Source organism: Lepidochelys kempii, chromosome 7 (genome assembly GCF_965140265.1).
Source record: "Lepidochelys kempii isolate rLepKem1 chromosome 7, rLepKem1.hap2, whole genome shotgun sequence".
Lineage (NCBI taxonomy): Eukaryota > Metazoa > Chordata > Testudines > Cheloniidae > Lepidochelys > Lepidochelys kempii.
Genome location: NC_133262.1, coordinates 67,194,594 through 67,207,963, shown reverse-complemented (window position 1 = coordinate 67,207,963; position 13,370 = coordinate 67,194,594). Strand labels below are relative to the sequence as shown.

Sequence of the window (13,370 nt, the reverse complement as noted above, 5' to 3'; positions counted from 1 at the left end):
AGGAAAAACTCAAAGACACAGATGCTTAACATTGTTTCACAAGGGAATTAACTCCAGAAATACATCATAGAGACTGTTAGAGACTAGGAGAAGGTATTGGAACACCTTCCCATTCACAATAGTGTATGTTTCACCAATAACCATTTCCTGTAACTCTGTGGTTTGAATACAGCTGATTCACCAAAGAACTTAAGCATTTGCCTAAATTTAAGCACTTTAAACTAACTTTGATATCAATGAAACTACTAGTATGCTCAGTGTTTTACATGTTCTTGATGAGTCAGAAGCCATCTCAGCAGAATATCACTGATTCTGATTTGGCCACATATTCCCTTCTGTTGCCTCCTCTCCTCCTTTATCGTTTGTAATAACTGAAGGGTTAGTATTAACAGCTTGATTCAAGAAAGCACTTTAAGCAAGTACTTATCTATAAGGGCATGCACTTAAAACCCACAGAGTTCAATGGAAACTAAGCATGTGCTTAAATCTAAGCATGTGCTTGTGTTTTTCTGAGTAAGGATGATTTTATGATTGGCCAATTAAGTCGATGACAAAAATGGGGCAAGATTACCCTTTTAAAAAGCTCAACAGCACCAATTCTTTGGCAGTGACAAAATGTCCCATTTTTACTTATTTAAGGGATGAGCTGCAGACTGATACAGCTTGCCTCCAATGAAAATAAATTTACAAGTGAGTAGATACATTAGATAGAATTTGATTCCTCTGTAGGAATCCTTTTCTAATTTTGGCGTGTACCAGCCTGCTGTAGATCTTTCATTTACTGAACAGAATATTGTTTAATTCTATATCCAGGTTAATTCTAGAAACATTTTAACAATTTAAAAATAATAAAGTATTAATTAAACAAAAGCAAACAGTTCTAATAGTGCTGAGAACATAAACAAACCTTATCCAGACAGCAGAAATAGCAACGGGAGTCCCTGGAGGTCAAAATACAGCTAGCTGCCTCTGCAACACAAAGCATCAGGGCAACGCAGCAGGATCAAAACCCAGACTCCCATCAGACTGCTCTGCTAAACACTTCCACAGGAATATCTGATTTCTTTTTACATGCCTCTGCAATTTTAGTCGGCACACAGAGACCAGCTCAAACAAGCCTCTAAGGTTATGTCTACACTAGAGAGCTTACAGTGGCTGCGCTATAAGATCTCTCGTGTAGCCACTCTATGCAGACTGGAGAGAGATCAACATAATAAATCCACCCCAACAACCAGTGGCTTATGCTGCCGAAATTTATAGTGCTGGGGGGATGGGGGGGGGGGGGGGGAGGATATATTCACACCCTGAGCGACATAAATTTTGCTGAAATAAGTGGTAGTATAGACATGGCCTTAGCTTTGATAATTCAGCCCATTCCCCTCTGTTTATGGCCATTTAAAATTTAATTTGATGGACTATATGACAACCATTATTAAGTGCTGCAGTGTTGCAATGAAAGGTGGATGTGGAAGGGTACAGATTGTGAGGCGGGGCAGGGAAAACAGTAAACATATCAAGCAAACATGTAACTTCTAGACTGGTAAATTTTGTGCAACTCAGGGCTGTAAAAATACAAATATTTTCAAGTAAACGAGGCAACAAACAAATAGGACAGTTACGGAGTGACATACGTCCTTTAGTCTCACCAGTCTGCAGAACTCACCTCCGGTGTCCCCAGAGGCCCGCACTCAGCAAGGTACTTACACGTTACCACATGATGGGATTACTCACATGGTTAAAGTTAGGCACATTCTTCACTATCATGCTACATCAAGGCCACAATTGCTGACAATATTACTGTTGTGTAGAGCAGCGGTTCTCAACCTTTCCAGACTACTATACCCCTTTCAGGAGTCTGATGTGTCTTGTGTAATACAAGTTTCACCTCATTTAAAAATTACTTGCTTATAAAATCAGACATAAAAATACAGAAGTGTCACAACATGCTATTAGAGAAAAGTAGCTTACTTTCTCATTTTTACCATATAATTATAAAATAAATAGATTGGAATATAAGTATTGTACTTATATTTCAGTGTATAGTATATAGAGGAGTAAAAACAAATCATTGTATGAAATGTTAGTTTGTACTGACTTCGTTAGTGCTTTTTATTTAACCTGTTGTAAACCTAGGTATATAACTAGGTGAGTTGATATACCCCCTGGAAGACCTCTGTGTATCCCCACAGGTACACGTACCCCTGGTTGAGAACCACTGGTGTAGAGGAACCAAGCCAAGCAAGCACTAGTTGTATCCTCTGTGAGGCTGTCGCATTAGGTGTGCATGTGGGGGGAGGAGGGGACATACAGGTTGAGATTTTCCTGTAGCGGATTTAACTATGCATCTTCGGTGACTTTTAATGGAAGATGTGTGGCTAAATCCCCTACAAGGCTTTGAAAAATTGCAATCTCAATTCCCATAATCTTGTGATAAAAATCAGAGTGAGTAAAGAATATACCAGCTGAATTTTCAAACCAACTAGCTTTAAATAGTCAAACTAATATAATCCATTTAAGGCCACCCAATCTGCAAAGCTGGTCCAACATTCTCATCTTGGGCGGTGATGTAAAAGGAACTTCAGTTAACTAAGAATTTTGGTTAATTGGTAGTTTTGTTTGCTTTTTAACCCAAACATGTGAGAGTGAGAGCCAGAAGATTAATTGCAGAGCTAGCAGCTGATAAATTGCATTTATCATGTATCTTTTGACTACCTCACCTGCACTCTGCCCACTAATCCATCTTCATTGTTCCAAGGCCTGTTCAGCTGATCTCATGGTAGCTAAGGCATGTGGCTCTGCACATTGATACGGGGAGGTGCCCCAAAATAGTACATTTACAATCCTCTAAGAACTTGACTATATGTATATTTAGTTTGCAGCAGGCTGGGGTGTGACTTTACCCCGCAGTAACCAGCCTACCATGCACTGACTGTCCATGAAGATCCTGCTGATGTGCATTAACAGTTCCTTAGTGTGCTTTAATCAAGGCAGGCTAGTGACAGGTAAAGTCACAATCCAGCTAGATGCGAACTAAGTGTTTGGCTAGACAAGCCCAAAAGCATTGCTATCGGAGTTTTTTCCTCTAGCAAAAGTGGCATATGCAGAATAAGAGCTTTAGTGGTATAGGATGTGTAATTTACTCACCTGAGTAGTATGATCATTCAAATTTACAGCATGCTTACAGAAACTTTTTACAGAAACACTTTTACCCCACCTACAAAATGTGTTACAAGTCTTAAACAATTTATCCTCACAATGCCCCTGTGTCAATATGTAGGTAATAATCATCCTCACTTTACATAAGGAGAAAAGGGGGTCAAAAGTCTTGTCTAAGGCAGCTCAGTGAGCCAGAGTTGTGATAAACTCCACTAGGGATGCTGCCACCAATCCACACTTTGGCTACACACACATACACACCCACCCCCATTTGGTAACAGATGGGCTCAAGCTATTAAGGTCAGATCAACCTGCAGTTGGAGAGTGTTGGTTACATATAGGGGTTTGATTCAGGCCCCCTTTCTAGTCTTAGGTCCAAATCAGTCTTCATGCTGAACACTAATTTATTTTTGTAAGTGAAAAGCTATTTCTCCCCTTATTCCTTAATTTATTTCCTACCTACAACTGCTACATACAATGATTTAGCATGCTCGGATGTCAAGAATACAAAAGAACAAGGGGATGTTAGAATTAAAAGAACAGGTCAAGAAAATAAATAAATAAATAAAAAAGCCAATCACGTAAACAAACAAACAAATAAATAAATAAAATAAGGCAGTTTTCTCTCTACCTGGAACACCTGCAGAGGAAACATGCACTGATTGTTTTCTTTATGAGATATTAAAAAGTGAAGTAAAATGGAAGAAAACAGTGTATATAAAGAGAAAAATCAAGGTGCATTTTCAAAGATGGACAAATTTACCTCCACTGAGTTTCACAGAAAACATACGTTTATACACTGTAGGGAACAATCTTTCACCGATGAGGGGAATATATGTTCTAAAAGGTTGCTTCATATCTACTCTCCTTATCTAATTTCTATTACTCTAGGACATTGCTCCTTTACTTCCACTTCCATATGATGTCAGAAAGATATGGTTTAAAAATCAGCATAATTTACTAGACTGGATCTGCTTGATTCTTTGATTATTCTTTAACTGACGTTTAAAATTATGTTTTATCACACAGCACCTATTCTAAATTTTTTGTTACAGGTGTATTATATCTGGAAAGAACTAAGAAGAATGAAAGGAGATGTAATAGTAAAAACTATTAAAAAATAATACTTCTCTGCATGGAAATTAACCTAACTCATAATTCTTCTCTGAAAATAAGCAATGTCTACTAACCTTTATACTTGGCAATACTAGTTTCCTGTGCAAGGGGTTAAGAGCAAGAACATTCTTTAAGGCTAAGTGACACAGGAATACAAGAATTAAGAAATGGATTTGGGATTTTGACCAGCAGAAACTCAGTTGCATATATTGACTGCACTTGTTATCTTGGGATAGAATGAGCTGATTTACTCATCCAATTCATGCTCCTGTAGTGCAGCACATCAGTGGCAAAAAGCTATGAATACTATCGGAAGCAGCTAATCCTACTGTCCAGGTGGCTGGACTCCCCATGAATTTAATTGAATGCTCTCAGTACATCCAGACCAACAGAAGGGCACTGGAGTGACCCAATGGTGTACATCTGGATGAAGCACAGCTGGAAAAGGATAACGTGCCAGACTGTATTACAGCTCAGAAAGGGCACCTTGTGATGGGCAAATGTCACTATAAAGAATTTCCTTACTTCTCTCCTCCATATGCATATATGCATTCCCCTATCTTCTACCCCTTTTCCTTTCAGGTTTCTGCTGGACAGTTAGGTCACCAATTTCTTCACTTTCAAAGTGCTTTACAAGCATTGGGCCACAGTCAGCTCAGGTTCAAGTTTGTCTCTACCACCAAAAACCCAAGGGCAGAGTCACTGAAGTAGAGGTTCCACTGAGGGAAGGTTACAGTAATAAAAAAGGGCTGAAATCTTTCCACAACCACTGTCAGCTCCAGCCTAGCCTCAAAGTGGATTATGCTCATTGGGAAATGAATGACAGGATGAGCTAATTCACTGTATTCTTTCCATAGTCTATGCTGATGTGGTGCCCACGGAGCACAGACACAAGCTACAGCTGCTCCCCCTAGGTAGCATTAACACTGGCTACTCTCCCATGTGGTGAATCACTCTGGTGTGCAGGAGGCCAGGCTGCGCAGGGATGTGGAATTGGTGAACCTAGCCCATTAATCTAAACTAAGTAGTTAGGCATGAATTACCTGCTTGTGTGCTGAAGCCACTATAAATTGTTGAGAAGGAGATTCGTAAATTTAATAGAGCTATATTTCTTGGATCTGTACTCCAACATAGAATTATTATTATTATTGAAATTCTAGCAGTGTGTAGGGGTCCCACCTGTAATCAGGCCCCCCTGTGCTAAGCACTGCACAAATATAGATTTAGAAGCAGTCCCCGCCCCAAAGGCCTCTCAATTTCAACAGACCAGGTGGGCCATGGGTGAGAGAAAGGAGGCATTTTAATCCTTAATTCACAGATGGAGAGCTGCGGCACTGAGAGATTGACTGACTTGCCTAGGGGCACAGACTGAGTGTGTGGGAGACCTGGGAACTGAACCCAGTCCAGGGTCGTACATACAAGACAAAAGGTGAGGCCTAAAAGCAAATACCACCCTTATTTAACCACCCATGATCGCTGTTCTCTTTTAGGATACTGTATATCTAGACCAGAATCCACTTATTTGCTGGAAGTGTAGGGAAGAGCCAAGAGTTCACTGACTAGATAACCTGTGTTAAAATACAACTCACCCTGTCCACACCAATGTTTTAAGTCACATTAGCTAACACACTGAACAAGAAAAAGACCTTTTATCCTACTCAAGACAAACCCTTTGGCTCCAGCATCATGTCAAGGCTATGTTTTAAAACTGCGACTTGCCAATTCACTTAACTGCAATATAAATTGGTTATCTCAGGGTCCTTTGTACTGATAACTTTGGTAACTGACCCACTAAAAGCACAGCTTAATTACTCTTACGTTAAGCCGTTATGATCTTAAAAGGATACCCCAAAACCAAACAAATCTTAATACACAAAACCCTAATGACATGAAGTTTCATACTTTATTTAATAAAGTCCATAATTAAGAAGATTAAGTAGTGTTATTGTTTAACTGCAATACTAAAAAAAGCCAAACAGAGACAACTGTGGTTGAAAACAAGCCAATCACAGCACTCTATCTAACAGAAAGAGTTGCTATCTCTGCTATCAAATATCTAACACTTAGCCGCCCATCCAGGCTGTCACAGGATTCATTTGCTGCAGTTTCTCAGTGACTGCTGAGGTACTTTCTCTGCACAATACTGCCCTCAGGCCTCTCTCAGTGCAGAGATATCGAACACTGTCTTTTTCCGACAAAGCTCCTGTATGATCTCATCCTGTCGTCCCCTTGTCTGGCCCCAGCTTGGCCTACTGACAAAAGCAAAAGCTACTCTGGGAGCAAGGAAAAGTTCAGCAGCTTGTTAAAGTATTTATGAAAAAAAAACCTGTAGCAAATTATTTCCTTCCTGACTTACCAAAAAAAAAACAAAACCACATGATCTGTGAACTCCATTTTACTTGCATAATAGGCCTTAAAATAAATGCATTATACAACTGAAAATGCTGGATTGGAAGGGCAAAAGCAGCCAAGCTCATGCTCCAAAGAGCCTTCATTTAAATCCTGGAACCTCTAGGGGTCCCAATCAGCACTATGCTGCAAGGAGAACTCAGGCCGCACTGAGGGAGGAGGCATTAAGAGGAGAGAAAAGACAGGCAAACACAAAGGCATGCAGGTAGCCTGTAGTTCAGAAGCAAATGAGCATGTAACTAACCTGCTGGGCCATTCCCTATAGGTGTCAACAAGTCAACGGAATTTACTGTTGATATTTTGGGAGCAGCTGTCATGAAAAGAGACAAACATCTATTTTTAAAAGCTGTGTCATCTGTCTTCAGGGTGGGAAATGCTGCATTCGACCTGCTACAGAGGCAGTGGCCCAGACACAGCAGCATGGGCTATAAGAGTAAATGGAGGTGCAGCCATTATGACAGGTTAAATGCCAAGAAACGGAGGCAAGAGGCACAAGTCATTAAATCACCATTACTATTGAAAAACCACACAATAACTTTTAATACTTTTCATGCCAGACGGGTCTCCCTAGGCACTCTCCAGAACAGGGGTCTCAAACATGCAGCCCGCGATTTTCTGCGGCCGGCCAGCTCCCCGCAGCCCCCCAGTGTTTACCTAGGGCAGCTCCGGCCTGGCGCGCACCGGGGGCACGGCAGGCTCCCTGCCTGCCTGCCCGGGAAGTGGCTGGGACCTGGGGGGCGGGACGGGACACCACAGAGGCCTGTGTGTTGCCCTGGCTGCGCCTCCAGGTACCTCCCCCGAAGCTCCTGTTGGCCACAGTTTCCAGTTTCCAGCCAATGGAAGCTGCAGGGGGTGGTGCCTGGAGGCGCAGCTGGGGCAACACACAGACCCCTGTGTCCCCTCCCCGCCTTCCAGGTTCCGGCCGCTTCCCGGAGCAGCGCGGGGGCAGGACGGACAGGCAGGCAGGGAGCATGCCCTGCCCCTCGTGCACGCCGGGCCGGACCTGCCCCGCAAAACCTTCTTGCACCCCGACCCCCTGCCGCACCTCACACCCCTCCTGCACCCCGACCCCCTGCCATAAGCCCCCTGCTGCACCCCACACCCTGACCCCCTGCCCTGAGCCCCCTGCCGTACCCTGCACCCCTCCTGCACCCGGATCCCCTGCCCTGAGCCCCCTGCCGCAACCTGCACCCCTTCTGCATCCTAACCCCCTGCCCTGAGCCCCCTGCCCAACCCTGTACCCATCCTGCAACCCCTGCACTCCATGCCCAAAGGGCTTCGGCCAAAAAGTGGGGGAAAAAACTGCACAAGTACACTATGTAGGAGCTGTGCCAGTAATGGATGAACTTTAGAAGAGTTTGGGGCAGATATTTTCCCCAACAATAACCTAACAGGCTTTGTTTTCACTAGGAAAAAACATGTATTCTCACCTTACAGCAGCTAACACGTGGCAACGAACATGGAAGTAAAAGTCCTAGTGAAGACAACTCCGTTTTTCGACTAACACATGTTAGCAGATCAAGATAAACCCTAGGCTCCCAGGGCTGGCGCAAGGATGTTTCGCTCCCTAGGCAAAACTTCCACCTTGCACCCCACTCAGCCCCCCCGGGAGCCCTGTGGCAGCTCCCCACCCCTCCACCCTGAGGTGCCCCCCCTGCGGCAACTCCCCCCCACCCCCTGGCCCCTCAGCCCGGGGAGCCGTGCGGCAGCTCCCCACCCCAGCTCACCTCTGCTCTGCCTCCTCCCTGAGCACGCCACCACCGTTCCACCTCTCCCACCTCCCAGGCTTGCAGTGCCAATCAGCTGTTTGGCGCCGCAAGCCTGGGAGGGAGAGAAGCAGAGCGGAGCAACATGCTGAGGGGAGGAGGCGGAGCAGAGATGAGCTGGGGCGGGGAGCGGTTCCCCTGTGTCCCCGCCCGCCCGTTACTTGCTGCAGGCGGCCCTCCCCACGCCCTCCTGCACCAGCTCATCTCCGCTCCACCACCTCCGTGGAGCATGCTTTTGGCCTCCCCCAACCACTTGACGTCTCAGGCGGCCGCCTAGTTTGCCTAGTGGTTGCACTGGCCCTGTAGGCTCCCAGAGTCTTCACCCTGACTGCTAAACACATGTGAAAACTACAAACTGCCTTCTCCTCACTAGGACTTTACCTCCTTTTAGTGGCAATGCATTAGCTAATAAAATGTAAGAACTCACCTTTTAAAGATGCACCCATCAGAAGCTTCTCCTTCCCACCACACCCAATGAACCATCTTCCTTCATCTCTGTCCTTCCCTCACCACTTCCTCCTCCCTGTCATTTCAGATTGCCACCAGGTCTGGAGACCTCTACATGTTGCTCTCATCATTACTCTGGCAATGACTGGACCCTCCAGTGTGCACACCACATATACACAGTGCTCTGGGACACAAGTCAATGGAGAGGTCTAAAATCCAGTGGGCAGCAATTCAGAGCTAAGCAGAGAAAACCTAAGAACTGATTTGCCCCAAATTAAAATGTTAGGGGGATGGAATAGTAGTGTATGGTGACCAGACAGCAAGTGTGAAAAATCGGGACGGGGGTGGGGGGTAATAGGAGCCTATATAAGAAAAAGCCCCAGATATCGGGACTGTCCCTATAAAATCGGGACATCTGGTCACCCTAGAGTAGTGAGAGGAAAGACATAGTGGCTGCAGGGCTTAGAGAGGAGAGGAGGCAGTGAATGACACTGATCTGGACCAATCCAAGCTTCCAGAAAACTTTGGCGATGATTGACATTTGAAGCCACTTGTTATCTGGCAAAAAGTCGTTTGTTCATCCCTATAGTATACACAACTCAATGAGTAGTTTAGCAAATTAATTTTATTTTGGTATGCCATTTACCTGCCCCTCTCCCCAAAAAAGGAAAAATAATCATAGTTCTAAGAAAATGGGATAGATATTTACAGTTGGCATCCTCATTTTTGAATGCATATTGTCTTATTGCCAATGTAACAATAATCTCTTTCTTTTTTCAGGGTGGGGTTGGGGCATGGGGGGAAACAGAACTTTATAAACACATTTAATGTTTGTGAAAAGCGGCAGAATGAATTTTCTCTTCATCCACAGAAAAGCTGCAGCACGAACAGCAACAGTGCCAGCTTCCCAACACCACCTCCTCGAAGTCCCTCAACCATACTGTGGAGCGTGTCAGTATAAATTCCAATTCTGGCCTTATTGTGAACTTGATACTAGTGTAAATTGTTAGGCACTTCTTCTACAAGAGTGAGGGACTTGTGTATTGCAAGAATTCTTGTATTGTGATACACAAAAAGGCCCATTTATATATCGGGGTGATATCCTGGTCCCACTGAAGCCAATGGGAACTTTCTTTTCACAGAAGGAATCAAAGATAATAGCCAGGATGTTTCAGGTCTTTTGGGACGCAACGTTCTTGCAGTGTGTCTGGTGGTCAATCCAACTGTTCAGCTGCCTACACAATACAAACCACTGCACTACACATTCCACTGCATTGTCCCAACATTTGCTCTCTTGTCTGTACTTCACAAACCGCTGTGAAGCCTCTGGGTTTAGAGCCCTCGGGTATTGTGCCTCTCCGATTTGCCAGTCATTCTTTGTTAAGGGGAGCTATCAAACTAGAACAGGGAGACCAGACCCTTAAATAAACTAAGGGTTTGCACATCTTCCAAATCTAGTCCCACAGTTAATGCTTGCAAAATGCTTTGGGATCCTAATATGAAAAACATTACCGAAGGGCAAATAGTTAACAGTCATGTACTTTTTCTTAAACACAAGACTGTTAAAATATTACCCTTTGCATTACAACAAATAGATGGATCAATTTAGACCGTTAAGAATTTGCATGTGATAAGTTTGCTCTCCAAAATTCCATTTTGCACTGAAGTCATTTGGAGTCTCACCATGGTATATGAAGACTCAGTGTTAACTGTAAAGAAGACACTCCTCAAAAAGGAAATACTTTCCTAACTGACAGGAAGTGCCAGTACCAACCCCTTTAACCATAACAAAGTGACTGATTCTAGTAAAGCAATTCCAACTCATGAAGGGAAAAAAGTTCAAAATATGCACAATAATAAAAAGCAGATCTTCAGCTCTCAAGACATTGGATTGCAAATACAAGAAAATGCCTCTGTAAAAAGGCTATTTTAGGGTACCATATCTAGCCTCTCAGTTATATCCAGATTAATTCTGCTCCGTTTAAAAGTAAAAAAAGATGTTTATTCTAACTATCAGCTCTGCAAACTAAATCTGAGAACTGAAAATCAAGCTATGATTTTCCCCACTTACATCATCCCAGTAACAAAGATTCTGCCGTTAGAAATTAGCTTACAATTTGGCCACTGATGCATGAGTCAGAATATACCCCAGCTTGATCTCCGAGAACTGTATGTCCTGTATGGCAATACTCTAACACACCCACACAAAAGAGGTTTTCAGTAACGTTAGCAGGTATGATTTGGGGGATACACATGCAGCAAGTACGCAGTAAGGGCAATTTTAACAGTTACTTTTCTAATTGGAACGTCCTTTTAAAAAAGATTCAGCTAAGCCACTTTAACTTATAAAAAGATGTTGGCAAGAAATTACTATTAATGGGAACAACTTTATTTTTTAAGGCAACACTTGACTTTCCTAATGATTTCTATGTAACACATATAGAAACAATAGATAGGGGATACATAACGAACCATTTAATAATCACTGCATCTCATATTTTTGGATTTTTACACATAAAAAATGAGGCTCATAGTCATTTTAGACCAAATAAGTAATCTAGAAACTATGGGCTGCAGAGGGGTTTTCAACAATTTCTGGTTACCTCTCTCTAATGAAATTTTGCTTATCTCACATGTCAAAGTGGTGGACAATATGGAATAACAGCATTTATAGAAGTATCTTTCCTTAATAACATTAAAGTGTAATTGGTAGGAATGGACTCAAACCCTTGCACATTCCTCAACATTAAGTCCAGAGAAAGAAAATACTCCAAAAAACTATTTGATTTTAAAAAATCATGCGGGATATACATCAGCACATCTTGGGAGTAGGAAAGGGGGTCATTCAGATAAAGTTTTGAAGGTGTCCTAAAGAAAATCAACAAGCCAGGCTGGGGAAAAAGAAAATGTTATTCAGAAACTACACATGCAAGACTTCTTGACATAATAACTGAAGTGAGTCATGAAGGGAGCTATAAATACTGAGGAATATAGAGTACTTAGAAAGATCCAGAGAAAACGCTGAAGGAGAAAAGGTAGTGTCAAGAAAAAACTGACAGAAGATCTTAGCGGAAGTTGCATGAGGGAGTAGAATCATTGTGGCTTAACAGACCATAAAGCAGTGAGGCTATTTGGAATTTACTATGAACCCCTCCTGTCAGAATGATTAGGAGTGACCTTGCTTTTGTAACTCGGGTCTGCCCACCTTCCAATTTCCCCACTTATTGTAGTAGCTCTCACATGTCTGCCATGCGAACATAAGTCCTTCTGGGCACGGACTACGTCTACTGATGCGACTTTTCACAGATTCATTAATAGATGCCCATGGTTATGCTCCTACTCTAGCAAATTTGGTAACAAGGGCGATTGTGAAAAGTTGATGTTTATGGAAAAGGAAATGCAAATATTATTGGTGAAACACAAGGCAAAACAGGCACGTGTCAAAGCAAACACCTCAGGTCATTGGAATTAAAGGATGAAGCTGTGTACATGAGTAGGAAATGGTAAGCAAAGAAGGAGAGTGAAAAGAAGATTCTTACTATCATATGTTAAGCTAAAAATTAAGGATTTTTACTCCCAAATACATAAAGTTACAAGCAGCTAATGACAGAGACAGCGATACCTTTCTGGGGTTGCAAGGGAAATGCACCGAGTGAAGACAGATATGACTAAAAAATAATTATTTGCAGCAGCCAAACACAGACATAACATTTCCCTAGAAGGAATGAAAAACTGGAGGTTGTCAAGACTACGCAAGAAAAGTGAATCAAGAAATGAAAATGTCTAAAGACTGACAACCTTCCCTCTGCCAGCACCGTGATGGGATCCACATCAGGAAAAAGTTGCAAAAGAAATTACACGGCACCTTTAGTAGGTCTATTTTAAACATATTTAGAAATAGAGGAATCTTAATGCACACAAAGCTGGATTTAAAAAGCCTCTGATAAGATTAATCAGGGAAAGAACAGATAGCTATCACTGGAGATAATTCACAAATGGGAGATCATGCCTAATAAATTGGATAGAACATTTTGAGAGCCAATAAATATTTCATGGAGGTGCTTAGAGGAGTGAAAATCATGGACAATTTATTGGACATTTAGCAAAATTAATAATCTGGTAATCACACAAAAGGCAAATCCGTGAAGTCAATGAGTATGACATAAGGCATGACCCACTATTTGATAAGGAACTGCCTTGAACACTGAAGGCAAAAGTTACCCATGAATGGAAGTTTGGCACCAATAAGAATCAGTGGTAGGATCCAATCAGTTCACTGTAAGAATTATTGTCTTGGAAGGAGGTAACATTTGCTGAGGTTGTGACTGTGGTGGCATGGCAGTCGATACTAAGCACGAAGGCAATACAATTAAGTATGTCCAATTCTGAAAAGGAGCAGTTATCTGCTCATTTTCCTAGATTGTGTGTGCTATATTGACATTAGTCAACTAAGAGAATAGGTGAAAATTAAGCACA

At 42.5% G+C, this 13,370-nt stretch overlaps 1 protein-coding gene across 1 annotated transcript in view; it reads right to left on the bottom strand.

Moving 5' to 3' along the window:
- ZMIZ1 (zinc finger MIZ-type containing 1) overlaps positions 1–13,370 on the bottom strand; it is a 472,323-nt gene that overhangs the window by 149,609 nt on the left and 309,344 nt on the right.